General features: G+C 42.7%; 15 non-coding genes across 15 annotated transcripts; all 15 read left to right on the top strand.

Moving 5' to 3' along the window:
• The first annotated feature begins 788 nt into the window (after window positions 1-788).
• Trnas-gcu (transfer RNA serine (anticodon GCU)) lies at window positions 789-870 on the top strand. The gene has a single exon. It is a non-coding gene; the product is annotated as a tRNA-Ser (tRNA).
• Window positions 871-7,860: 6,990 nt separating this feature from the next.
• Window positions 7,861-7,942, top strand: Trnas-gcu (transfer RNA serine (anticodon GCU)). The gene has a single exon. It is a non-coding gene; the product is annotated as a tRNA-Ser (tRNA).
• Window positions 7,943-8,789: 847 nt separating this feature from the next.
• Trnas-gcu (transfer RNA serine (anticodon GCU)) lies at window positions 8,790-8,871 on the top strand. The gene has a single exon. It is a non-coding gene; the product is annotated as a tRNA-Ser (tRNA).
• An 841-nt stretch (window positions 8,872-9,712) lies between these two features.
• Window positions 9,713-9,794, top strand: Trnas-gcu (transfer RNA serine (anticodon GCU)). Its single transcript has one exon. It is a non-coding gene; the product is annotated as a tRNA-Ser (tRNA).
• An 841-nt stretch (window positions 9,795-10,635) lies between these two features.
• Window positions 10,636-10,717, top strand: Trnas-gcu (transfer RNA serine (anticodon GCU)). Its single transcript has one exon. It is a non-coding gene; the product is annotated as a tRNA-Ser (tRNA).
• Window positions 10,718-11,558: 841 nt separating this feature from the next.
• On the top strand, window positions 11,559-11,640 carry Trnas-gcu (transfer RNA serine (anticodon GCU)). The gene has a single exon. It is a non-coding gene; the product is annotated as a tRNA-Ser (tRNA).
• Window positions 11,641-12,481: 841 nt separating this feature from the next.
• On the top strand, window positions 12,482-12,563 carry Trnas-gcu (transfer RNA serine (anticodon GCU)). Its single transcript has one exon. It is a non-coding gene; the product is annotated as a tRNA-Ser (tRNA).
• A 6,990-nt stretch (window positions 12,564-19,553) lies between these two features.
• Window positions 19,554-19,635, top strand: Trnas-gcu (transfer RNA serine (anticodon GCU)). The gene has a single exon. It is a non-coding gene; the product is annotated as a tRNA-Ser (tRNA).
• An 847-nt stretch (window positions 19,636-20,482) lies between these two features.
• On the top strand, window positions 20,483-20,564 carry Trnas-gcu (transfer RNA serine (anticodon GCU)). The gene has a single exon. It is a non-coding gene; the product is annotated as a tRNA-Ser (tRNA).
• Window positions 20,565-21,405: 841 nt separating this feature from the next.
• Trnas-gcu (transfer RNA serine (anticodon GCU)) lies at window positions 21,406-21,487 on the top strand. The gene has a single exon. It is a non-coding gene; the product is annotated as a tRNA-Ser (tRNA).
• Window positions 21,488-22,328: 841 nt separating this feature from the next.
• Window positions 22,329-22,410, top strand: Trnas-gcu (transfer RNA serine (anticodon GCU)). The gene has a single exon. It is a non-coding gene; the product is annotated as a tRNA-Ser (tRNA).
• Window positions 22,411-23,256: 846 nt separating this feature from the next.
• On the top strand, window positions 23,257-23,338 carry Trnas-gcu (transfer RNA serine (anticodon GCU)). Its single transcript has one exon. It is a non-coding gene; the product is annotated as a tRNA-Ser (tRNA).
• Window positions 23,339-23,913: 575 nt separating this feature from the next.
• On the top strand, window positions 23,914-23,995 carry Trnas-gcu (transfer RNA serine (anticodon GCU)). The gene has a single exon. It is a non-coding gene; the product is annotated as a tRNA-Ser (tRNA).
• An 841-nt stretch (window positions 23,996-24,836) lies between these two features.
• Trnas-gcu (transfer RNA serine (anticodon GCU)) lies at window positions 24,837-24,918 on the top strand. Its single transcript has one exon. It is a non-coding gene; the product is annotated as a tRNA-Ser (tRNA).
• Window positions 24,919-25,759: 841 nt separating this feature from the next.
• Window positions 25,760-25,841, top strand: Trnas-gcu (transfer RNA serine (anticodon GCU)). The gene has a single exon. It is a non-coding gene; the product is annotated as a tRNA-Ser (tRNA).
• The last annotated feature ends 288 nt before the right edge of the window (window positions 25,842-26,129 follow it).

Here is a 26,129-nt window from a genome sequence, read left to right as displayed (position 1 = left end):
CCACTCAGTAGTAACATCGACGCGTGTACGTGGCAGATAGCGTGTGTATGAAATAATTGACTAAACTGCCTACCAGATGAAAGCGCACAACATTCCATAGCGTATGCCCTTCGAATTAAACATCAATTCGAGATCTATAAACCAATCAAATTTCGGCTCCAGCAAAGAGTATGTTGGTATTTGCGAACGACGAGTTCTTATTTATATTTAAGTGCATATCTGTCGCAGTCATTTTAACGTATCGTGCCTTTAATAATCCATCTGTAGCACAACTGTCGCCTTCCGACAGTTTGTTCTTTAAAGTCAGGCCGCCATCTACAGAAGCCATTTGGCAGGGCCTACTGGAGAGACTTGAGTTTGCAGACATCCGTCGCTAGTGGCCGCCCAAACACCAAGCTCCATCGCAAACAGCAGGACAATCTTGGGCTAGGGGGGACGTCAAAACCTTGCAAGCAATATCAGTGTAGCGTATCGAGCTGTACGTTTCGTTGCAGTAAGTCGTGCAAAAGAATGCACAGCACCTTTCTCATTTGCATTAGACGACACTGCATGTCGATACAATGCTTATTCCTGCAGTAGATAATTGGGCCAATGATTTTACCCGATCGCATATCCACATGGACGGATGCTGTCATTAAACGATTCGCCAGTGGGAGCTTGGTCGGCCGCACTGCAGCTTGGCATTAGACGTTAACACCGGCCCAATACCATGTTTTGAATGTGTTTTCGAATCGACAAATGTCTTCTTTCCGCAAGCACTCGCCAAAGACACAACTCTAGCTCCAGCAGACGAGGTGGCCGAGTGGTTAAGGCGTTGGACTGCTAATCCAATGTGCTCTGCACGCGTGGGTTCGAATCCCATCCTCGTCGAAGTATTTTACGTAAAGCACGCGTTTGCGGTCACTCCTTCTCCGTGCGAAACGCCACTCAGTAGTAACATCGACGCGTGTACGTGGCAGATAGCGTGTGTATGAAATAAGAGACAAAACTGCCTACCAGATGAAAGCGCACAACATTCCATAGCGTATGCCCTTCGAATTAAACATCAATTCGAGATCTATAAACCAATCAAATTTCGGCTCCAGCAAAGAGTATGTTGGTATTTGCGAACGACGAGTTCTTATTTATATTTAAGTGCATATCTGTCGCAGTCATTTTAACGTATCGTGCCTTTAATAATCCATCTGTAGCACAACTGTCGCCTTCCGACAGTTTGTTCTTTAAAGTCAGGCCGCCATCTACAGAAGCCATTTGGCAGGGCCTACTGGAGAGTAGAGTTGGGCATCACGATTCTTTTTCCCGATTCGATTCCTACGATTCAATCTCACATTGCGAATCGATTCCTACGATTCGTTCACGATTCTTTCACGATTCATTCTAGTCTGCGATGGCACAATTCTTACGGAATGCAAAAAGTTCTACATCTTACTCACAGATGGCAGGAAATGTCTGAAATTGTCAATGAGGTTAGAATCGGACTGTGTCATGATAACATATGCCAGAAATAGTTTATTTCTGAGTAAACATGCATATGACGTTACAAGTGTGATTCTCGATTTATGCGTGTAATGCCTTAATTGATGAAATGTCACGTCTGATTTGATTGCCTCTACTGTTTTATTTCAGTATGCCAGGAAAGAGGAATCGATTTTATGCGAAAGGTGGTGCAAAATTACGTGGTATGCCAGTTTGGTTGTGTGGCTTGAACGTATCTAACTACAGACGTCTGTTTTATAGTAACAAAATCTAGCAGTGAGGCAGACGTGGTTTGGCTCATATCATCCTAAGTTTTTCTGTGCTAAGATGCCTTTCCAAGTCCACATCACCCTTGTAATTCATAACGCAGCTGACAGCCCTCCCACACAGCAAATTTAGCTTAACTTTCATTTCTTCTAAATACAAAGCATAGTTATTTTGCTTTTAATTTGTCTGAGAACTTGCCTGTCATTACTATTTACCTGAAAAGACGACATACTTCTAAACAGTAGGATTCAATCGTATACAACAACATTATCTCACTAAAATTTAATATGAATCTGAACAGGATAACATTCGAAACTCGAACTTGAAATTATTCATTAAAAACCTTTTGTTTAAAGACGGTATTACACGGCAATACGCCAAGAAAGGTATTGGATAGAGAGCCTATATTCTCTCTATATAGGCTCTGTAATATTAGTCTAGTGCGACAGCCATTTAGTGGCAGCACTGGTTGAACTAACAGAATTAGCAAATTAGCAGTGAAGTAATGTCGCTGTATACGATTGTATCCTACACTTTAGAAGTATGTCGTCTTCTCACATAAATAGTAGTGGCAGAAGCAAGTTCTCAGACAAATTAAAAGCAAAATACCTATGCTTTGTATTTCGACGAAACAAAAGTTAAGCTAAATTTGCAGTGTGTGAGGGCTGACAGCTGCTTTATTATGAAATATAAGGTGCTGTGGAATTGGAAAGAGCACAGAAAAACGTAGGATGATACGAATCCGCGCATGTGCACTATATAGGAATAACTCGCGCATGCGCACAAGGGGGTACTGCAGTCAGCTTTCTGCTTATTTGTTTATGGTTTACTGCTGCTATTAACCTCTGTGTCCAGATCCCAACTTCAAGTTTTTATATTGAAGATTTTGTCCATTCTTCAAATTTTTATAAATATAACAACTAAACAATTTTTTTTCCAGCAGACTTTCTTTACTCAAGCTATTTTCGAAAGAGATTCTTTGTACTTTGATTGCTTCTTATTCTAGAAATAGAATGGATCAAACAAGCATTAATCGTCTTAATTCAGGCATATTGCGAGGAAAGGTGTTTGTATTCCTCCCACGACCCACTGTATCGTGATAAGATACGCCACCAATCGTTTATTTCTGAGTAATCATGCATATGACTTTACAAGTGTCATTTTCGATTTGTATGGGTAATGTGTTAAAATTGACGAAAGGTCACGTCTGATTTGATTGCATATTTTGCTTTATTTTAGTACGCCAGGAAAGAGAAACTGAAAGAAGTCGGTGAGATGGTCCGATCACGAAATGAATGAATAAACTGTGTGGACTTAACTTCTTCATTGATAGTATGATATGAGTCACATCACGTCTGCCTTTGTCCCTTCTTCCCAGTCATGGTTTTAACCCAACAACGTCTGGCTTTTCGTCGACGTCATCCTGCCCTAATCTTAAGGGTTACAGGCCAGCATCTCGAATGTCAATGCGTCCTCCATGGGCGAAATGCTGTATAAATGTAAATTTCGATAAATATAAGCTTGTGCAACTTAAGTGCCATAAAATAAAACGAATAGTTGAGACCATAAGACAGAACACTAATACTGTAGCATAATTCGGTGATAGCTATATGAGAGAACAATTACTCAATAAAAAATGACAAAAAAAAAAATATAACGACTACTTAATAAATATGAACTTTAAGCTCTCAGAAAATTTAATTAAAATGAACGGTTTCACAAGAAATCAGATGGTTCCCTAAGAGTTTCGCATGGTGTTGTCATCTAGTGTGGATGCACGTATTCGCGTGAGGACTATCATCCGTGCATCGTCTGATCGGGCAACGTGAACCGGTCTGCAGTTTCCGATGTTTACGTTTAGGGAGCTGATGCGTAGGTGAACGCGATAGGCGTATCGTGCGACGTGCAATACGGCCTTAAGAGCGCGAAAGAGACAGTGGTAGACATATTACAATATCTCAAACAGCGATATCTTAACCTCGACTATGAATGAAAGATTTATCCAGGCACACCATTGGTAGCGAATCTCATGAAAAACATGCAATCAAGAGTTTGCAATCTATACCTCAATTCAATTACGCTATACTTAACTTCGTTACATGATAAAATACATCTTTGTTTCCACAAAGGAGGATATTTCTAAAAAACAAAAACTCCGCCGAACATTAAAAAAAGGAACAAAAAAGTCGAACATGTTCGGAAAAAGCCGGACGGTTGGTAACGCTGTAAACGCGTAATGATTTACTGGCAAGGTGTTAAAACTTTACTGAGTTCATAACAATCGACATTTATCCTAGGGTTGGATCAAATAAATTATACATGATTTTAAAAGTGCTGCAAATAATTGGAAACTACTGTAAACATACTATAATTCGTTGAAAAAGAAAATGATTGCGTAAGAACTGAAAGAATATAAGTTACATGTTCTTTATTTTTCTTCGTTTGTTGGCTCTCCCGAAAAGGGCAGAAAACAGGAATGTTTATATACTTTCATCTCTTGAGTTACTTGCGTCGTCGTAAACAGAAGTGATTGTCGTCTTCTTTGTATATGTGCATGTTAAAGTGTTAGTGTTTGTCACTAAAATGGATCGTGATAAGCGAAAAAAAAGTGTTATCTGGAAATATTTTCTAGAAATTAACCCTGGTCGTGCTAAATGCGAAATATGTTCTAGTATTTATTCCTTCAAAGCTGGAACGACTTCCAATTTAGCAAGACACTTGAGAACACAGCATCCTACTGCTGTTCTCACACCCGAAGGTCCTCAGTTGGTTATTGAAGACGAAGTGGAGAGAGTTACTGAAATAAGAACATCATTATTTTCAACGTCTGCCATAGTGCCCTCAACATCGTATTCTATACCCTCGACGTCGACCAAAGAACCGATTCAGCCACCAACCAAAAAACAGAGAACAGGACAGAGCACAATCAGTGATTTCGTCACGAGACCCCTACCAGTGTCGAAGGTCAAAATTTTGGACGGAATTGTTCTGAAATTTATTGTGAAGCAGTTTCACCCATTCAGAATAGTTGAACAGCCAGAATTTAGAGAACTGATACACAATCTAAATCCAAATTATGTATTACCTTCGAGAAAGACTCTCTCGAACGCACTGTTGGATTCAATGTACAATAGCATGAAAGAGAAAGTAAAAGCAAACATGTCTCAAGCTGTTGCGTGTTGTGTTACTACAGACAGTTGGACTTCGGCTGCTGGCGAAAATTATGTCGCAATAACTGTGCACTATTTAGATGAAACCCCTAAATTATGCAGCGCGTTACTTGATTGTTTTGCGTTCAATGAAAAACACACTGCCGAAAATATCTCCCACGAAATAAGGAGGGTTTGTCACGAGTGGGAAATTGACAATAAAATTGTCGCAATTGTGACTGACAATGCCACTAATATGATTTCAGCTGCGAGATATTTGCAGTGGCAAAGTATTCCATGTTTCGCTCACACCCTAAATCTGGTTGTGCAAAATGCAATAGCTGAAATAAAAGAGCTGCAAATAAAAGTGAAAACAGCAGTGGAATATTTTAAACGCAGTCCCCATGCACTTTCAACATTAAAGGAAGTACAAAAACAAATGGGTCTTCCAGAGCAGACTGTAAAACAAGACGTTCCAACAAGGTGGAATTCAACCCTGGCAATGTTTGAAAGTGTAGTGAAGAGCAGGGATGCTATTGTTGCAACTTTAGCAATAATGAATCCTGCAATAGTAATTGCTAAGGAAGACTTTGAAATGCTCGAAGAAATGTGCAAAATTTTAAAGCCTTTTTTACATATCACTGAGGATGTGAGTTCTGAGAAACAAGTAACAATATCTAAACTAATTCTATTTTCTCGGTGCTTGAGAAAACATTTTGAGAAATACGATACTGCCAACAAACCTAGACAGGTATTATCTGTTATTAGAAAAATCAAGGACGAACTTGACAGACGTTTCAAAGATATTGAAGATAGAGCTATGTTGGCCGAAGCTACCTTGCTTGATCCCAGATTTAAAAAGCAAGCGTTTCTGTCAACAAATTCGTACAACAAAGCAAAACAGTCTGTTATACAAAAAGCTGCAGTATTAAGAATATCCAGCGATGATGATGCAAAACAGCCTGAGGAACAGGAACAATCAGCAGACACAGAGGAAGATTTATTTTGGGAAGATTTTGACGCCAGTGTTCAACGCTCTTCGAGTCAAACTATTACACCCATGACGTCTACAATAATACAATTCGACAAGTATATCGAAATTCAGCCTTTAGGAAGAAAGGCAGATCCTTTTAGATGGTGGAGTGAACATAAGATATACTACCCGAGACTCTACCAGCTCATGTTAAGACGCTTGTGTGTGGTGGGAAGCTCTGTTCCGTGTGAGCGTGTTTTTTCAAGGGCTTGAAATACTCTCCACTGACTTACGACGACGTCTAACTTCGAGGAAATTAAGAAAGATAATGTTTTTGAACTATAATTTATAAATTGCGTGTGTGTAGAACTTTTACGCGAACTGAGCCTGAACTGTATATGTTTGTGACAATACTTGCTTTGAACTGTGTTTAGACAAGAAACATAGATACAGTTATGCAACTAATCAGTAATCCAATGCTGTAATGTGCATATAACTCTTGTTATTACCATAATGTGTGGAAGACCGAGCTTAGCTCTGTTTCTTTTTGTGTAAAATCGAGTTTTTTCGGGAAACACACCAATATAGATAAACTTAAAAATCAAAATCCATATCAAAATATAAAATTTTATCCAAACTGTTAAAGCCGTTCCCAAGAATCACGAAATTCGCGTTTTTAGTTAAAAAAATTCTTTTGTGTAATATCGCGTGCTATAAGGAAAGACACCTATATATAGATAAACATAAAAACCAAAACCTTAGCTACATTCAATACGTACTAACAAAGTTTTACGAATGGAACTATGTGGGATATATATATTGTAAAATTGACTTTTTACGAAAGAATGGAACTATGCAGGTGAACTCAAAAAGCAAAAACCAGTCTAAATACAAAATTTCATCCAAATCGTTAGGGCCGTTTTCGAGATACGCGAAATATAATACATAATCCAAGTGCTATTGCTCGTGTGTAAAGAAGGTGTGTGTGTTTTGCATTGCATCTGCAACAAATAAGAGGTACGTATTTATTCATCATACATGGATTTTTTTTATTTTAATTGTTTGTATTGGGAGCTGTGTACTCGCTGTATATCGTTTCTGTCACCTCTAGCTCGTGTATTACTCGCGCAAACTAAGCTGACGTCGGCGCGGTGGCTGATGGTAGCGATAGTAAATGGGAAATGCCTTTACGCTCGTTCCCGTCAGCCACCGCAAAGTGTCAGCTTGGTTTTCACGAGTAATATTATGGCCCACGAACTTCGTTTGTTCGTTCCGAGGTTCCTTTGTTAGACGCATCGTCCACTTGACTGCCATCTGGCGGTCGTAATCATTCGGCACGACTCGGCATGATTCGGAAGTTGCCTTCGAATCATACCGTGCTAAGAATCGATGAATCGTTGGAACTTTGAATCGTCACGACTCGGAAACACGCAATCGTTCTTACGATTCTTTTGAACGACGATTCGTCCGTATCACGATTCGATTCTTACGATTCTTTATTTAGAGTCGTTCAAATGAACGACTCATTCACGAATCGCCACAACTCTACTGGAGAGACTTGAGTTTGCAGACATCCGTCGCTAGTGGCCGCCCAAACACCAAGCTCCATCGCAAACAGCAGGACAATCTTGGGCTAGGGGGGACGTCAAAACCTTGCAAGCAATATCAGTGTAGCGTATCGAGCTGTACGTTTCGTTGCAGTAAGTCGTGCAAAAGAATGCACAGCACCTTTCTCATTTGCATTAGACGACACTGCATGTCGATACAATGCTTATTCCTGCAGTAGATAATTGGGCCAATGATTTTACCCGATCGCATATCCACATGGACGGATGCTGTCATTAAACGATTCGCCAGTGGGAGCTTGGTCGGCCGCACTGCAGCTTGGCATTAGACGTTAACACCGGCCCAGTACCATGTTTTGAATGTGTTTTCGAATCGACAAATGTCTTCTTTCCGCAAGCACTCGCCAAAGACACAACTGTATTTCCAGCAGACGAGGTGGCCGAGTGGTTAAGGCGTTGGACTGCTAATCCAATGTGCTCTGCACGCGTGGGTTCGAATCCCATCCCCGTCGAAGAAATTTACGTAAAAAAAAGCACGCTTTTGCGGTCACTCCTTCTCCGTGCGAAACGCCACTCAGTAGTAACGTCGACGCGTGTACGTGGCAGATAGCGTGTGTATGAAATAAGTGACTAAACTGCCTACCAGATGAAAAGCGCACAACATTCCATAGCGTATGCCCTTCGAATTAAACATCAATTCGAGATCTATAAACCAATCAAATTTCGGCTCCAGCAAAGAGTATGTTGGTATTTGCGAACGACGAGTTCTTATTTATATTTAAGTGCATATCTGTCGCAGTCATTTTAACGTATCGTGCCTTTAATAATCCATCTGTAGCACAACTGTCGCCTTCCGACAGTTTGTTCTTTAAAGTCAGGCCGCCATCTACAGAAGCCATTTGGCAGGGCCTACTGGAGAGACTTGAGTTTGCAGACATCCGTCGCTAGTGGCCGCCCAAACACCAAGCTCCATCGCAAACAGCAGGACAATCTTGGGCTAGGGGGGACGTCAAAACCTTGCAAGCAATATCAGTGTAGCGTATCGAGCTGTACGTTTCGTTGCAGTAAGTCGTGCAAAAGAATGCACAGCACCTTTCTCATTTGCATTAGACGACACTGCATGTCGATACAATGCTTATTCCTGCAGTAGATAATTGGGCCAATGATTTTACCCGATCGCATATCCATATGGACGGATGCTGTCATTAAACGATTCGCCAGTGGGAGCTTGGTCGGCCGCACTGCAGCTTGGCATTAGACGCTAACACCGGCCCAGTACCATGTTTTGAATGTGTTTTCGAATCGACAAATGTCTCCTTTCCGCAAGCACTCGCCAAAGACACAACTGTAGTTCCAGCAGACGAGGTGGCCGAGTGGTTAAGGCGTTGGACTGCTAATCCAATGTGCTCTGCACGCGTGGGTTCGAATCCCATCCTCGTCGAAGAAATTTACGTAAAGCACGCTTTTGCGGTCACTCCTTCTCCGTGCGAAACGCCACTCAGTAGTAACATCGACGCGTGTACGTGGCAGATAGCGTGTGTATGAAATAAGTGACTAAACTGCCTACCAGATGAAAGCGCACAACATTCCATAGCGTATGCCCTTCGAATTAAACATCAATTCGAGATCTATAAACCAATCAAATTTCGGCTCCAGCAAAGAGTATGTTGGTATTTGCGAACGGCGAGTTCTTATTTATATTTAAGTGCATATCTGTCGCAGTCATTTTAACGTATCGTGCCTTTAATAATCCATCTGTAGCACAACTGTCGCCTTCCGACAGTTTGTTCTTTAAAGTCAGGCCGCCATTTACAGAAGCCATTTGGCAGGGCCTACTGGAGAGACTTGAGTTTGCAGACATCCGTCGCTAGTGGCCGCCCAAACACCAAGCTCCATCGCAAACAGCAGGACAATCTTGGGCTAGGGGGGACGTCAAAACCTTGCAAGCAATATCAGTGTAGCGTATCGAGCTGTACGTTTCGTTGCAGTAAGTCGTGCAAAAGAATGCACAGCACCTTTCTCATTTGCATTAGACGACACTGCATGTCGATACAATGCTTATTCCTGCAGTAGATAATTGGGCCAATGATTTTACCCGATCGCATATCCATATGGACGGATGCTGTCATTAAACGATTCGCCAGTGGGAGCTTGGTCGGCCGCACTGCAGCTTGGCATTAGACGTTAACACCGGCCCAGTACCATGTTTTGAATGTGTTTTCGAATCGACAAATGTCTCCTTTCCGCAAGCACTCGCCAAAGACACAACTGTCGTTCCAGCAGACGATGTGGCCGAGTGGTTAAGGCGTTGGACTGCTAATCCAATGTGCTCTGCACGCGTGGGTTCGAATCCCATCCTCGTCGAAGAAATTTACGTAAAGCACGCTTTTGCGGTCACTCCTTCTCCGTGCGAAACGCCACTCAGTAGTAACATCGACGCGTGTACGTGGCAGATAGCGTGTGTATGAAATAAGTGACTAAACTGCCTACCAGATGAAAGCGCACAACATTCCATAGCGTATGCCCTTCGAATTAAACATCAATTCGAGATCTATAAACCAATCAAATTTCGGCTCCAGCAAAGAGTATGTTGGTATTTGCGAACGGCGAGTTCTTATTTATATTTAAGTGCATATCTGTCGCAGTCATTTTAACGTATCGTGCCTTTAATAATCCATCTGTAGCACAACTGTCGCCTTCCGACAGTTTGTTCTTTAAAGTCAGGCCGCCATCTACAGAAGCCATTTGGCAGGGCCTACTGGAGAGACTTGAGTTTGCAGACATCCGTCGCTAGTGGCCGCCCAAACACCAAGCTCCATCGCAAACAGCAGGACAATCTTGGGCTAGGGGGGACGTCAAAACCTTGCAAGCAATATCAGTGTAGCGTATCGAGCTGTACGTTTCGTTGCAGTAAGTCGTGCAAAAGAATGCACAGCACCTTTCTCATTTGCATTAGACGACACTGCATGTCGATACAATGCTTATTCCTGCAGTAGATAATTGGGCCAATGATTTTACCCGATCGCATATCCACATGGACGGATGCTGTCATTAAACGATTCGCCAGTGGGAGCTTGGTCGGCCGCACTGCAGCTTGGCATTAGACGTTAACACCGGCCCAGTACCATGTTTTGAATGTGTTTTCGAATCGACAAATGTCTTCTTTCCGCAAGCACTCGCCAAAGACACAACTGTAGTTCCAGCAGACGAGGTGGCCGAGTGGTTAAGGCGTTGGACTGCTAAACCAATGTGCTCTGCACGCGTGGGTTCGAATCCCATCCTCGTCGAAGTATTTTACGTAAAGCACGCTTTTGCGGTCACTCCTTCTCCGTGCGAAACGCCACTCAGTAGTAACATCGACGCGTGTACGTGGCAGATAGCGTGTGTATGAAATAAGAGACAAAACTGCCTACCAGATGAAAGCGCACAACATTCCATAGCGTATGCCCTTCGAATTAAACATCAATTCGAGATCTATAAACCAATCAAATTTCGGCTCCAGCAAAGAGTATGTTGGTATTTGCGAACGACGAGTTCTTATTTATATTTAAGTGCATATCTGTCGCAGTCATTTTAACGTATCGTGCCTTTAATAATCCATCTGTAGCACAACTGTCGCCTTCCGACAGTTTGTTCTTTAAAGTCAGGCCGCCATCTACAGAAGCCATTTGGCAGGGCCTACTGGAGAGACTTGAGTTTGCACACATCCGTCGCTAGTGGCCGCCCAAACACCAAGCTCCATCGCAAACAGCAGGACAATCTTGGGCTAGGGGGGACGTCAAAACCTTGCAAGCAATATCAGTGTAGCGTATCGAGCTGTACGTTTCGTTGCAGTAAGTCGTGCAAAAGAATGCACAGCACCTTTCTCATTTGCATTAGACGACACTGCATGTCGATACAATGCTTATTCCTGCAGTAGATAATTGGGCCAATGATTTTACCCGATCGCATATCCATATGGACGGATGCTGTCATTAGACGATTCGCCAGTGGGAGCTTGTTCGGCCGCACTGCAGCTTGGCATTAGACGTTAACACCGGCCCAGTACCATGTTTTGAATGTGTTTTCGAATCGACAAATGTCTTCTTTCCGCAAGCACTCGCCAAAGACACAACTGTAGTTCCAGCAGACGAGGTGGCCGAGTGGTTAAGGCGTTGGACTGCTAATCCAATGTGCTCTGCACGCGTGGGTTCGAATCCCATCCTCGTCGAAGAAATTTACGTAAAGCACGCTTTTGCGGTCACTCCTTCTCCGTGCGAAACGCCACTCAGTAGTAACATCGACGCGTGTACGTGGCAGATAGCGTGTGTATGAAATAATTGACTAAACTGCCTACCAGATGAAAGCGCACAACATTCCATAGCGTATGCCCTTCGAATTAAACATCAATTCGAGATCTATAAACCAATCAAATTTCGGCTCCAGCAAAGAGTATGTTGGTATTTGCGAACGACGAGTTCTTATTTATATTTAAGTGCATATCTGTCGCAGTCATTTTAACGTATCGTGCCTTTAATAATCCATCTGTAGCACAACTGTCGCCTTCCGACAGTTTGTTCTTTAAAGTCAGGCCGCCATCTACAGAAGCCATTTGGCAGGGCCTACTGGAGAGACTTGAGTTTGCAGACATCCGTCGCTAGTGGCCGCCCAAACACCAAGCTCCATCGCAAACAGCAGGACAATCTTGGGCTAGGGGGGACGTCAAAACCTTGCAAGCAATATCAGTGTAGCGTATCGAGCTGTACGTTTCGTTGCAGTAAGTCGTGCAAAAGAATGCACAGCACCTTTCTCATTTGCATTAGACGACACTGCATGTCGATACAATGCTTATTCCTGCAGTAGATAATTGGGCCAATGATTTTACCCGATCGCATATCCACATGGACGGATGCTGTCATTAAACGATTCGCCAGTGGGAGCTTGGTCGGCCGCACTGCAGCTTGGCATTAGACGTTAACACCGGCCCAATACCATGTTTTGAATGTGTTTTCGAATCGACAAATGTCTTCTTTCCGCAAGCACTCGCCAAAGACACAACTCTAGCTCCAGCAGACGAGGTGGCCGAGTGGTTAAGGCGTTGGACTGCTAATCCAATGTGCTCTGCACGCGTGGGTTCGAATCCCATCCTCGTCGAAGTATTTTACGTAAAGCACGCGTTTGCGGTCACTCCTTCTCCGTGCGAAACGCCACTCAGTAGTAACATCGACGCGTGTACGTGGCAGATAGCGTGTGTATGAAATAAGAGACAAAACTGCCTACCAGATGAAAGCGCACAACATTCCATAGCGTATGCCCTTCGAATTAAACATCAATTCGAGATCTATAAACCAATCAAATTTCGGCTCCAGCAAAGAGTATGTTGGTATTTGCGAACGACGAGTTCTTATTTATATTTAAGTGCATATCTGTCGCAGTCATTTTAACGTATCGTGCCTTTAATAATCCATCTGTAGCACAACTGTCGCCTTCCGACAGTTTGTTCTTTAAAGTCAGGCCGCCATCTACAGAAGCCATTTGGCAGGGCCTACTGGAGAGTAGAGTTGGGCATCACGATTCTTTTTCCCGATTCGATTCCTACGATTCAATCTCACATTGCGAATCGATTCCTACGATTCGTTCACGATTCTTTCACGATTCATTCTAGTCTGCGATGGCACAATTCTTACGGAATGCAAAAAGTTCTACATCTTACTCACAGATGGCAGGAAATGTCTGAAATTGTCAATGAGGTTAGAATCGGACTGTGTCATGATAACATATGCCAGAAATAGTTTATTTCTGAGTAAACATGCATATGACGTTACAAGTGTGATTCTCGATTTATGCGTGTAATGCCTTAATTGATGAAATGTCACGTCTGATTTGATTGCCTCTACTGTTTTATTTCAGTATGCCAGGAAAGAGGAATCGATTTTATGCGAAAGGTGGTGCAAAATTACGTGGTATGCCAGTTTGGTTGTGTGGCTTGAACGTATCTAACTACAGACGTCTGTTTTATAGTAACAAAATCTAGCAGTGAGGCAGACGTGGTTTGGCTCATATCATCCTAAGTTTTTCTGTGCTAAGATGCCTTTCCAAGTCCACATCACCCTTGTAATTCATAACGCAGCTGACAGCCCTCCCACACAGCAAATTTAGCTTAACTTTCATTTCTTCTAAATACAAAGCATAGTTATTTTGCTTTTAATTTGTCTGAGAACTTGCCTGTCATTACTATTTACCTGAAAAGACGACATACTTCTAAACAGTAGGATTCAATCGTATACAACAACATTATCTCACTAAAATTTAATATGAATCTGAACAGGATAACATTCGAAACTCGAACTTGAAATTATTCATTAAAAACCTTTTGTTTAAAGACGGTATTACACGGCAATACGCCAAGAAAGGTATTGGATAGAGAGCCTATATTCTCTCTATATAGGCTCTGTAATATTAGTCTAGTGCGACAGCCATTTAGTGGCAGCACTGGTTGAACTAACAGAATTAGCAAATTAGCAGTGAAGTAATGTCGCTGTATACGATTGTATCCTACACTTTAGAAGTATGTCGTCTTCTCACATAAATAGTAGTGGCAGAAGCAAGTTCTCAGACAAATTAAAAGCAAAATACCTATGCTTTGTATTTCGACGAAACAAAAGTTAAGCTAAATTTGCAGTGTGTGAGGGCTGACAGCTGCTTTATTATGAAATATAAGGTGCTGTGGAATTGGAAAGAGCACAGAAAAACGTAGGATGATACGAATCCGCGCATGTGCACTATATAGGAATAACTCGCGCATGCGCACAAGGGGGTACTGCAGTCAGCTTTCTGCTTATTTGTTTATGGTTTACTGCTGCTATTAACCTCTGTGTCCAGATCCCAACTTCAAGTTTTTATATTGAAGATTTTGTCCATTCTTCAAATTTTTATAAATATAACAACTAAACAATTTTTTTTCCAGCAGACTTTCTTTACTCAAGCTATTTTCGAAAGAGATTCTTTGTACTTTGATTGCTTCTTATTCTAGAAATAGAATGGATCAAACAAGCATTAATCGTCTTAATTCAGGCATATTGCGAGGAAAGGTGTTTGTATTCCTCCCACGACCCACTGTATCGTGATAAGATACGCCACCAATCGTTTATTTCTGAGTAATCATGCATATGACTTTACAAGTGTCATTTTCGATTTGTATGGGTAATGTGTTAAAATTGACGAAAGGTCACGTCTGATTTGATTGCATATTTTGCTTTATTTTAGTACGCCAGGAAAGAGAAACTGAAAGAAGTCGGTGAGATGGTCCGATCACGAAATGAATGAATAAACTGTGTGGACTTAACTTCTTCATTGATAGTATGATATGAGTCACATCACGTCTGCCTTTGTCCCTTCTTCCCAGTCATGGTTTTAACCCAACAACGTCTGGCTTTTCGTCGACGTCATCCTGCCCTAATCTTAAGGGTTACAGGCCAGCATCTCGAATGTCAATGCGTCCTCCATGGGCGAAATGCTGTATAAATGTAAATTTCGATAAATATAAGCTTGTGCAACTTAAGTGCCATAAAATAAAACGAATAGTTGAGACCATAAGACAGAACACTAATACTGTAGCATAATTCGGTGATAGCTATATGAGAGAACAATTACTCAATAAAAAATGACAAAAAAAAAAATATAACGACTACTTAATAAATATGAACTTTAAGCTCTCAGAAAATTTAATTAAAATGAACGGTTTCACAAGAAATCAGATGGTTCCCTAAGAGTTTCGCATGGTGTTGTCATCTAGTGTGGATGCACGTATTCGCGTGAGGACTATCATCCGTGCATCGTCTGATCGGGCAACGTGAACCGGTCTGCAGTTTCCGATGTTTACGTTTAGGGAGCTGATGCGTAGGTGAACGCGATAGGCGTATCGTGCGACGTGCAATACGGCCTTAAGAGCGCGAAAGAGACAGTGGTAGACATATTACAATATCTCAAACAGCGATATCTTAACCTCGACTATGAATGAAAGATTTATCCAGGCACACCATTGGTAGCGAATCTCATGAAAAACATGCAATCAAGAGTTTGCAATCTATACCTCAATTCAATTACGCTATACTTAACTTCGTTACATGATAAAATACATCTTTGTTTCCACAAAGGAGGATATTTCTAAAAAACAAAAACTCCGCCGAACATTAAAAAAAGGAACAAAAAAGTCGAACATGTTCGGAAAAAGCCGGACGGTTGGTAACGCTGTAAACGCGTAATGATTTACTGGCAAGGTGTTAAAACTTTACTGAGTTCATAACAATCGACATTTATCCTAGGGTTGGATCAAATAAATTATACATGATTTTAAAAGTGCTGCAAATAATTGGAAACTACTGTAAACATACTATAATTCGTTGAAAAAGAAAATGATTGCGTAAGAACTGAAAGAATATAAGTTACATGTTCTTTATTTTTCTTCGTTTGTTGGCTCTCCCGAAAAGGGCAGAAAACAGGAATGTTTATATACTTTCATCTCTTGAGTTACTTGCGTCGTCGTAAACAGAAGTGATTGTCGTCTTCTTTGTATATGTGCATGTTAAAGTGTTAGTGTTTGTCACTAAAATGGATCGTGATAAGCGAAAAAAAAGTGTTATCTGGAAATATTTTCTAGAAATTAACCCTGGTCGTGCTAAATGCGAAATATGTTCTAGTATTTATTCCTTCAAAGCTGGAACGACTTCCAATTTAGCAAGACACTTGAGAACACAGCATCCTACTGCTGTTCTCACACCCGAAGGTCCTCAGTTGGTTATTGAAGACGAAGTGGAGAGAGTTACTGAAATAAGAACATCATTATTTTCAACGTCTGCCATAGTGCCCTCAACATCGTATTCTATACCCTCGACGTCGACCAAAGAACCGATTCAGCCACCAACCAAAAAACAGAGAACAGGACAGAGCACAATCAGTGATTTCGTCACGAGACCCCTACCAGTGTCGAAGGTCAAAATTTTGGACGGAATTGTTCTGAAATTTATTGTGAAGCAGTTTCACCCATTCAGAATAGTTGAACAGCCAGAATTTAGAGAACTGATACACAATCTAAATCCAAATTATGTATTACCTTCGAGAAAGACTCTCTCGAACGCACTGTTGGATTCAATGTACAATAGCATGAAAGAGAAAGTAAAAGCAAACATGTCTCAAGCTGTTGCGTGTTGTGTTACTACAGACAGTTGGACTTCGGCTGCTGGCGAAAATTATGTCGCAATAACTGTGCACTATTTAGATGAAACCCCTAAATTATGCAGCGCGTTACTTGATTGTTTTGCGTTCAATGAAAAACACACTGCCGAAAATATCTCCCACGAAATAAGGAGGGTTTGTCACGAGTGGGAAATTGACAATAAAATTGTCGCAATTGTGACTGACAATGCCACTAATATGATTTCAGCTGCGAGATATTTGCAGTGGCAAAGTATTCCATGTTTCGCTCACACCCTAAATCTGGTTGTGCAAAATGCAATAGCTGAAATAAAAGAGCTGCAAATAAAAGTGAAAACAGCAGTGGAATATTTTAAACGCAGTCCCCATGCACTTTCAACATTAAAGGAAGTACAAAAACAAATGGGTCTTCCAGAGCAGACTGTAAAACAAGACGTTCCAACAAGGTGGAATTCAACCCTGGCAATGTTTGAAAGTGTAGTGAAGAGCAGGGATGCTATTGTTGCAACTTTAGCAATAATGAATCCTGCAATAGTAATTGCTAAGGAAGACTTTGAAATGCTCGAAGAAATGTGCAAAATTTTAAAGCCTTTTTTACATATCACTGAGGATGTGAGTTCTGAGAAACAAGTAACAATATCTAAACTAATTCTATTTTCTCGGTGCTTGAGAAAACATTTTGAGAAATACGATACTGCCAACAAACCTAGACAGGTATTATCTGTTATTAGAAAAATCAAGGACGAACTTGACAGACGTTTCAAAGATATTGAAGATAGAGCTATGTTGGCCGAAGCTACCTTGCTTGATCCCAGATTTAAAAAGCAAGCGTTTCTGTCAACAAATTCGTACAACAAAGCAAAACAGTCTGTTATACAAAAAGCTGCAGTATTAAGAATATCCAGCGATGATGATGCAAAACAGCCTGAGGAACAGGAACAATCAGCAGACACAGAGGAAGATTTATTTTGGGAAGATTTTGACGCCAGTGTTCAACGCTCTTCGAGTCAAACTATTACACCCATGACGTCTACAATAATACAATTCGACAAGTATATCGAAATTCAGCCTTTAGGAAGAAAGGCAGATCCTTTTAGATGGTGGAGTGAACATAAGATATACTACCCGAGACTCTACCAGCTCATGTTAAGACGCTTGTGTGTGGTGGGAAGCTCTGTTCCGTGTGAGCGTGTTTTTTCAAGGGCTTGAAATACTCTCCACTGACTTACGACGACGTCTAACTTCGAGGAAATTAAGAAAGATAATGTTTTTGAACTATAATTTATAAATTGCGTGTGTGTAGAACTTTTACGCGAACTGAGCCTGAACTGTATATGTTTGTGACAATACTTGCTTTGAACTGTGTTTAGACAAGAAACATAGATACAGTTATGCAACTAATCAGTAATCCAATGCTGTAATGTGCATATAACTCTTGTTATTACCATAATGTGTGGAAGACCGAGCTTAGCTCTGTTTCTTTTTGTGTAAAATCGAGTTTTTTCGGGAAACACACCAATATAGATAAACTTAAAAATCAAAATCCATATCAAAATATAAAATTTTATCCAAACTGTTAAAGCCGTTCCCAAGAATCACGAAATTCGCGTTTTTAGTTAAAAAAATTCTTTTGTGTAATATCGCGTGCTATAAGGAAAGACACCTATATATAGATAAACATAAAAACCAAAACCTTAGCTACATTCAATACGTACTAACAAAGTTTTACGAATGGAACTATGTGGGATATATATATTGTAAAATTGACTTTTTACGAAAGAATGGAACTATGCAGGTGAACTCAAAAAGCAAAAACCAGTCTAAATACAAAATTTCATCCAAATCGTTAGGGCCGTTTTCGAGATACGCGAAATATAATACATAATCCAAGTGCTATTGCTCGTGTGTAAAGAAGGTGTGTGTGTTTTGCATTGCATCTGCAACAAATAAGAGGTACGTATTTATTCATCATACATGGATTTTTTTTATTTTAATTGTTTGTATTGGGAGCTGTGTACTCGCTGTATATCGTTTCTGTCACCTCTAGCTCGTGTATTACTCGCGCAAACTAAGCTGACGTCGGCGCGGTGGCTGATGGTAGCGATAGTAAATGGGAAATGCCTTTACGCTCGTTCCCGTCAGCCACCGCAAAGTGTCAGCTTGGTTTTCACGAGTAATATTATGGCCCACGAACTTCGTTTGTTCGTTCCGAGGTTCCTTTGTTAGACGCATCGTCCACTTGACTGCCATCTGGCGGTCGTAATCATTCGGCACGACTCGGCATGATTCGGAAGTTGCCTTCGAATCATACCGTGCTAAGAATCGATGAATCGTTGGAACTTTGAATCGTCACGACTCGGAAACACGCAATCGTTCTTACGATTCTTTTGAACGACGATTCGTCCGTATCACGATTCGATTCTTACGATTCTTTATTTAGAGTCGTTCAAATGAACGACTCATTCACGAATCGCCACAACTCTACTGGAGAGACTTGAGTTTGCAGACATCCGTCGCTAGTGGCCGCCCAAACACCAAGCTCCATCGCAAACAGCAGGACAATCTTGGGCTAGGGGGGACGTCAAAACCTTGCAAGCAATATCAGTGTAGCGTATCGAGCTGTACGTTTCGTTGCAGTAAGTCGTGCAAAAGAATGCACAGCACCTTTCTCATTTGCATTAGACGACACTGCATGTCGATACAATGCTTATTCCTGCAGTAGATAATTGGGCCAATGATTTTACCCGATCGCATATCCACATGGACGGATGCTGTCATTAAACGATTCGCCAGTGGGAGCTTGGTCGGCCGCACTGCAGCTTGGCATTAGACGTTAACACCGGCCCAGTACCATGTTTTGAATGTGTTTTCGAATCGACAAATGTCTTCTTTCCGCAAGCACTCGCCAAAGACACAACTGTATTTCCAGCAGACGAGGTGGCCGAGTGGTTAAGGCGTTGGACTGCTAATCCAATGTGCTCTGCACGCGTGGGTTCGAATCCCATCCCCGTCGAAGAAATTTACGTAAAAAAAAGCACGCTTTTGCGGTCACTCCTTCTCCGTGCGAAACGCCACTCAGTAGTAACGTCGACGCGTGTACGTGGCAGATAGCGTGTGTATGAAATAAGTGACTAAACTGCCTACCAGATGAAAAGCGCACAACATTCCATAGCGTATGCCCTTCGAATTAAACATCAATTCGAGATCTATAAACCAATCAAATTTCGGCTCCAGCAAAGAGTATGTTGGTATTTGCGAACGACGAGTTCTTATTTATATTTAAGTGCATATCTGTCGCAGTCATTTTAACGTATCGTGCCTTTAATAATCCATCTGTAGCACAACTGTCGCCTTCCGACAGTTTGTTCTTTAAAGTCAGGCCGCCATCTACAGAAGCCATTTGGCAGGGCCTACTGGAGAGACTTGAGTTTGCAGACATCCGTCGCTAGTGGCCGCCCAAACACCAAGCTCCATCGCAAACAGCAGGACAATCTTGGGCTAGGGGGGACGTCAAAACCTTGCAAGCAATATCAGTGTAGCGTATCGAGCTGTACGTTTCGTTGCAGTAAGTCGTGCAAAAGAATGCACAGCACCTTTCTCATTTGCATTAGACGACACTGCATGTCGATACAATGCTTATTCCTGCAGTAGATAATTGGGCCAATGATTTTACCCGATCGCATATCCATATGGACGGATGCTGTCATTAAACGATTCGCCAGTGGGAGCTTGGTCGGCCGCACTGCAGCTTGGCATTAGACGCTAACACCGGCCCAGTACCATGTTTTGAATGTGTTTTCGAATCGACAAATGTCTCCTTTCCGCAAGCACTCGCCAAAGACACAACTGTAGTTCCAGCAGACGAGGTGGCCGAGTGGTTAAGGCGTTGGACTGCTAATCCAATGTGCTCTGCACGCGTGGGTTCGAATCCCATCCTCGTCGAAGAAATTTACGTAAAGCACGCTTTTGCGGTCACTCCTTCTCCGTGCGAAACGCCACTCAGTAGTAACATCGACGCGTGTACGTGGCAGATAGCGTGTGTATGAAATAAGTGACTAAACTGCCTACCAGATGAAAGCGCACAACATTCCATAGCGTATGCCCTTCGAATTAAACATCAATTCGAGATCTATAAACCAATCAAATTTCGGCTCCAGCAAAGAGTATGTTGGTATTTGCGAACGGCGAGTTCTTATTTATATTTAAGTGCATATCTGTCGCAGTCATTTTAACGTATCGTGCCTTTAATAATCCATCTGTAGCACAACTGTCGCCTTCCGACAGTTTGTTCTTTAAAGTCAGGCCGCCATCTACAGAAGCCATTTGGCAGGGCCTACTGGAGAGACTTGAGTTTGCAGACATCCGTCGCTAGTGGCCGCCCAAACACCAAGCTCCATCGCAAACAGCAGGACAATCTTGGGCTAGGGGGGACGTCAAAACCTTGCAAGCAATATCAGTGTAGCGTATCGAGCTGTACGTTTCGTTGCAGTAAGTCGTGCAAAAGAATGCACAGCACCTTTCTCATTTGCATTAGACGACACTGCATGTCGATACAATGCTTATTCCTGCAGTAGATAATTGGGCCAATGATTTTACCCGATCGCATATCCACATGGACGGATGCTGTCATTAAACGATTCGCCAGTGGGAGCTTGGTCGGCCGCACTGCAGCTTGGCATTAGACGTTAACACCGGCCCAGTACCATGTTTTGAATGTGTTTTCGAATCGACAAATGTCTTCTTTCCGCAAGCACTCGCCAAAGACACAACTGTAGCTCCAGCAGACGAGGTGGCCGAGTGGTTAAGGCGTTGGACTGCTAATCCAATGTGCTCTGCACGCGTGGGTTCGAATCCCTTCCTCGTCGAAGTATTTTACGTAAAGCACGCGTTTGCGGTCACTCCTTCTCCGTGCGAAACGCCACTCAGTAGTAACATCGACGCGTGTACGTGGCAGATAGCGTGTGTATGAAATAAGAGACAAAACTGCCTACCAGATGAAAGCGCACAACATTCCATAGCGTATGCCCTTCGAATTAAACATCAATTCGAGATCTATAAACCAATCAAATTTCGGCTCCAGCAAAGAGTATGTTGGTATTTGCGAACGACGAGTTCTTATTTATATTTAAGTGCATATCTGTCGCAGTCATTTTAACGTATCGTGCCTTTAATAATCCATCTGTAGCACAACTGTCGCCTTCCGACAGTTTGTTCTTTAAAGTCAGGCCGCCATCTACAGAAGCCATTTGGCAGGGCCTACTGGAGAGACTTGAGTTTGCAGACATCCGTCGCTAGTGGCCGCCCAAACACCAAGCTCCATCGCAAACAGCAGGACAATCTTGGGCTAGGGGGGACGTCAAAACCTTGCAAGCAATATCAGTGTAGCGTATCGAGCTGTACGTTTCGTTGCAGTAAGTCGTGCAAAAGAATGCACAGCACCTTTCTCATTTGCATTAGACGACACTGCATGTCGATACAATGCTTATTCCTGCAGTAGATAATTGGGCCAATTATTTTACCCGATCGCATATCCACATGGACGGATGCTGTCATTAAACGATTCGCCAGTGGGAGCTTGGTCGGCCGCACTGCAGCTTGGCATTAGACGTTAACACCGGCCCAGTACCATGTTTTGAATGTGTTTTCGAATCGACAAATGTCTTCTTTCCGCAAGCACTCGCCAAAGACACAACCGTAGTTCCAGCAGACGAGGTGGCCGAGTGGTTAAGGCGTTGGTCTGCTAATCCAATGTGCTCTGCACGCGTGGGTTCGAATCCCATCCTCGTCGAAGAAATTTACGTAAAAAAAAGCACGCTTTTGCGGTCACTCCTTCTCCGTGCGAAACGCCACTCAGTAGTAACATCGACGCGTGTACGTGGCAGATAGCGTGTGTATGAAATAAGTGACTAAACTGCCTACCAGATGAAAGCGCACAACATTCCATAGCGTATGCCCTTCGAATTAAACATCAATTCGAGATCTATAAACCAATCAAATTTCGGCTCCAGCAAAGAGTATGTTGGTATTTGCGAACGACGAGTTCTTATTTATATTTAAGTGCATATCTGTCGCAGTCATTTTAACGTATCGTGCCTTTAATAATCCATCTGTAGCACAACTGTCGCCTTCCGACAGTTTGTTCTTTAAAGTCAGGCCGCCATCTACAGAAGCCATTTGGCAGGGCCTACTGGAGAGACTTGAGTTTGCAGACATCCGTCGCTAGTGGCCGCCCAAACACCAAGCTCCATCGCAAACAGCAGGACAATCTTGGGCTAGGGGGGACGTCAAAACCTTGCAAGCAATATCAGTGTAGCGTATCGAGCTGTACGTTTCGTTGCAGTAAGTCGTGCAAAAGAATGCACAGCACCTTTCTCATTTGCATTAGACGACACTGCATGTCGATACAATGCTTATTCCTGCAGTAGATAATTGGGCCAATGATTTTACCCGATCGCATATCCACATGGACGGATGCTGTCATTAAACGATTCGCCAGTGGGAGCTTGGTCGGCCGCACTGCAGCTTGGCATTAGACGTTAACACCGGCCCAGTACCATGTTTTGAATGTGTTTTCGAATCGACAAATGTCTTCTTTCCGCAAGCACTCGCCAAAGACACAACTGTAGTTCCAGCAGACGAGGTGGCCGAGTGGTTAAGGCGTTGGACTGCTAATCCAATGTGCTCTGCACGCGTGGGTTCGAATCCCATCCTCGTCGAAGAAATTTACGTAAAGCACGCTTTTGCGGTCACTCCTTCTCCGTGCAAAACGCCACTCAGTAGTAACATCGACGCGTGTACGTGGCAGATAGCGTGTGTATGAAATAAGTGACTAAACTGCCTACCAGATGATAGCGCACAACATTCCATAGCGTATGCCCTTCGAATTAAACATCAAATCGAGATCTATAAACCAATCAAATTTCGGCTCCAGCAAAGAGTATGTTGGTATTTGCGAACGACGAGTTCTTATTTATATTTAAGTGCATATCTGTCGCAGTCATTTTAACGTATCGTGCCTTTAATAATCCATCTTTTGCATTAGACGACACTGCATGTCGATACAATGCTTATTCCTGCAGTAGATAATTGGGCCAATGATTTTACCCGATCGCATATCCACATGGACGGATGCTGTCATTAAACGATTCGCCAGTGGGAGCTTGGTCGGCCGCACTGCAGCTTGGCATTAGACGTTAACACCGGCCCAGTACCATGTTTTGAATGTGTTTTCGAATCGACAAATGTCTTCTTTCCGCAAGCACTCGCCAAAGACACAACTGTAGCTCCAGCAGACGAGGTGGCCGAGTGGTTAAGGCGTTGGACTGCTAATCCAATGTGCTCTGCACGCGTGGGTTCGAATCCCATCCCCGTCGAAGAAATTTACGTAAAGCACGCTTTTGCGGTCACTCCTTCTCCGTGCGAAACGCCACTCAGTAGTAACATCGACGCGTGTACGTGGCAGATAGCGTGTGTATGAAATAAGTGACTAAACTGCCTACCAGATGAAAGCGCACAACATTCCATAGCGTATGCCCTTCGAATTAAACATCAATTCGAGATCTATAAACCAATCAAATTTCGGCTCCAGCAAAGAGTATGTTGGTATTTGCGAACGACGAGTTCTTATTTATATTTAAGTTCATATCTGTCGCAGTCATTTTAACGTATCGTGCCTTTAATAATCCATCTGTAGCACAACTGTCGCCTTCCGACAGTTTGTTCTTTAAAGTCAGGCCGCCATCTACAGAAGCCATTTGGCAGGGCCTACTGGAGAGACTTGAGTTTGCAGACATCCGTCGCTAGTGGCCGCCCAAACACCAAGCTCCATCGCAAACAGCAGGACAATCTTGGGCTAGGGGGGACGTCAAAACCTTGCAAGCAATATCAGTGTAGCGTATCGAGCTGTACGTTTCGTTGCAGTAAGTCGTGCAAAAGAATGCACAGCACCTTTCTCATTTGCATTAGACGACACTGCATGTCGATACAATGCTTATTCCTGCAGTAGATAATTGGGCCAATTATTTTACCCGATCGCATATCCACATGGACGGATGCTGTCATTAAACGATTCGCCAGTGGGAGCTTGGTCGGCCGCACTGCAGCTTGGCATTAGACGTTAACACCGGCCCAGTACCATGTTTTGAATGTGTTTTCGAATCGACAAATGTCTTCTTTCCGCAAGCACTCGCCAAAGACACAACTGTAGTTCCAGCAGACGAGGTGGCCGAGTGGTTAAGGCGTTGGACTGCTAATCCAATGTGCTCTGCACGCGTGGGTTCGAATCCCATCCTCGTCGAAGAAATTTACGTAAAGCACGCTTTTGCGGTCACTCCTTCTCCGTGCGAAACGCCACTCAGTAGTAACATCGACGCGTGTACGTGGCAGATAGCGTGTGTATGAAATAAGTGACTAAACTGCCTACCAGATGAAAGCGCACAACATTCCATAGCGTATGCCCTTCGAATTAAACATCAATTCGAGATCTATAAACCAATCAAATTTCGGCTCCAGCAAAGAGTATGTTGGTATTTGCGAACGACGAGTTCTTATTTATATTTAAGTTCATATCTGTCGCAGTCATTTTAACGTATCGTGCCTTTAATAATCCATCTGTAGCACAATTGTCGCCTTCCGACAGTTTGTTCTTTAAAGTCAGGCCGCCATCTACAGAAGCCATTTGGCAGGGCCTACTGGAGAGACTTGAGTTTGCAGACATCCGTCGCTAGTGGCCGCCCAAACACCAAGCTCCATCGCAAACAGCAGGACAATCTTGGGCTAGGGGGGACGTCAAAACCTTGCAAGCAATATCAGTGTAGCGTATCGAGCTGTACGTTTCGTTGCAGTAAGTCGTGCAAAAGAATGCACAGCACCTTTCTCATTTGCATTAGACGACACTGCATGTCGATACAATGCTTATTCCTGCAGTAGATAATTGAGCCAATGATTTTACCCGATCGCATATCCACATGGACGGATGCTGTCATTAAACGATTCGCCAGTGGGAGCTTGGTCGGCCGCACTGCAGCTTGGCATTAGACGTTAACACCGGCCCAGTACCATGTTTTGAATGTGTTTTCGAATCGACAAATGTCTTCTTTACGCAAGCACTCGCCAAAGACACAACTGTAGTTCCAGCAGACGAGGTGGCCGAGTGGTTAAGGCGTTGGACTGCTAATCCAACGTGCTCTGCACGCGTGGGTTCGAATCCCATCCTCGTCGAAGAAATTTACGTAAAGCACGCTTTTGCGGTCACTCCTTCTCCGTGCAAAACGCCACTCAGTAGTAACATCGACGCGTGTACGTGGCAGATAGCGTGTGTATGAAATAAGTGACTAAACTGCCTACCAGATGATAGCGCACAACATTCCATAGCGTATGCCCTTCGAATTAAACATCAAATCGAGATCTATAAACCAATCAAATTTCGGCTCCAGCAAAGAGTATGTTGGTATTTGCGAACGACGAGTTCTTATTTATATTTAAGTGCATATCTGTCGCAGTCATTTT

Source organism: Schistocerca serialis, chromosome 2 (genome assembly GCF_023864345.2).
Source record: "Schistocerca serialis cubense isolate TAMUIC-IGC-003099 chromosome 2, iqSchSeri2.2, whole genome shotgun sequence".
NCBI classification, from domain to species: domain Eukaryota; kingdom Metazoa; phylum Arthropoda; class Insecta; order Orthoptera; family Acrididae; genus Schistocerca; species Schistocerca serialis.
Note: the sequence above shows the minus strand (reverse complement) of the source record. Positions and strands in the feature narration are given on the sequence as shown.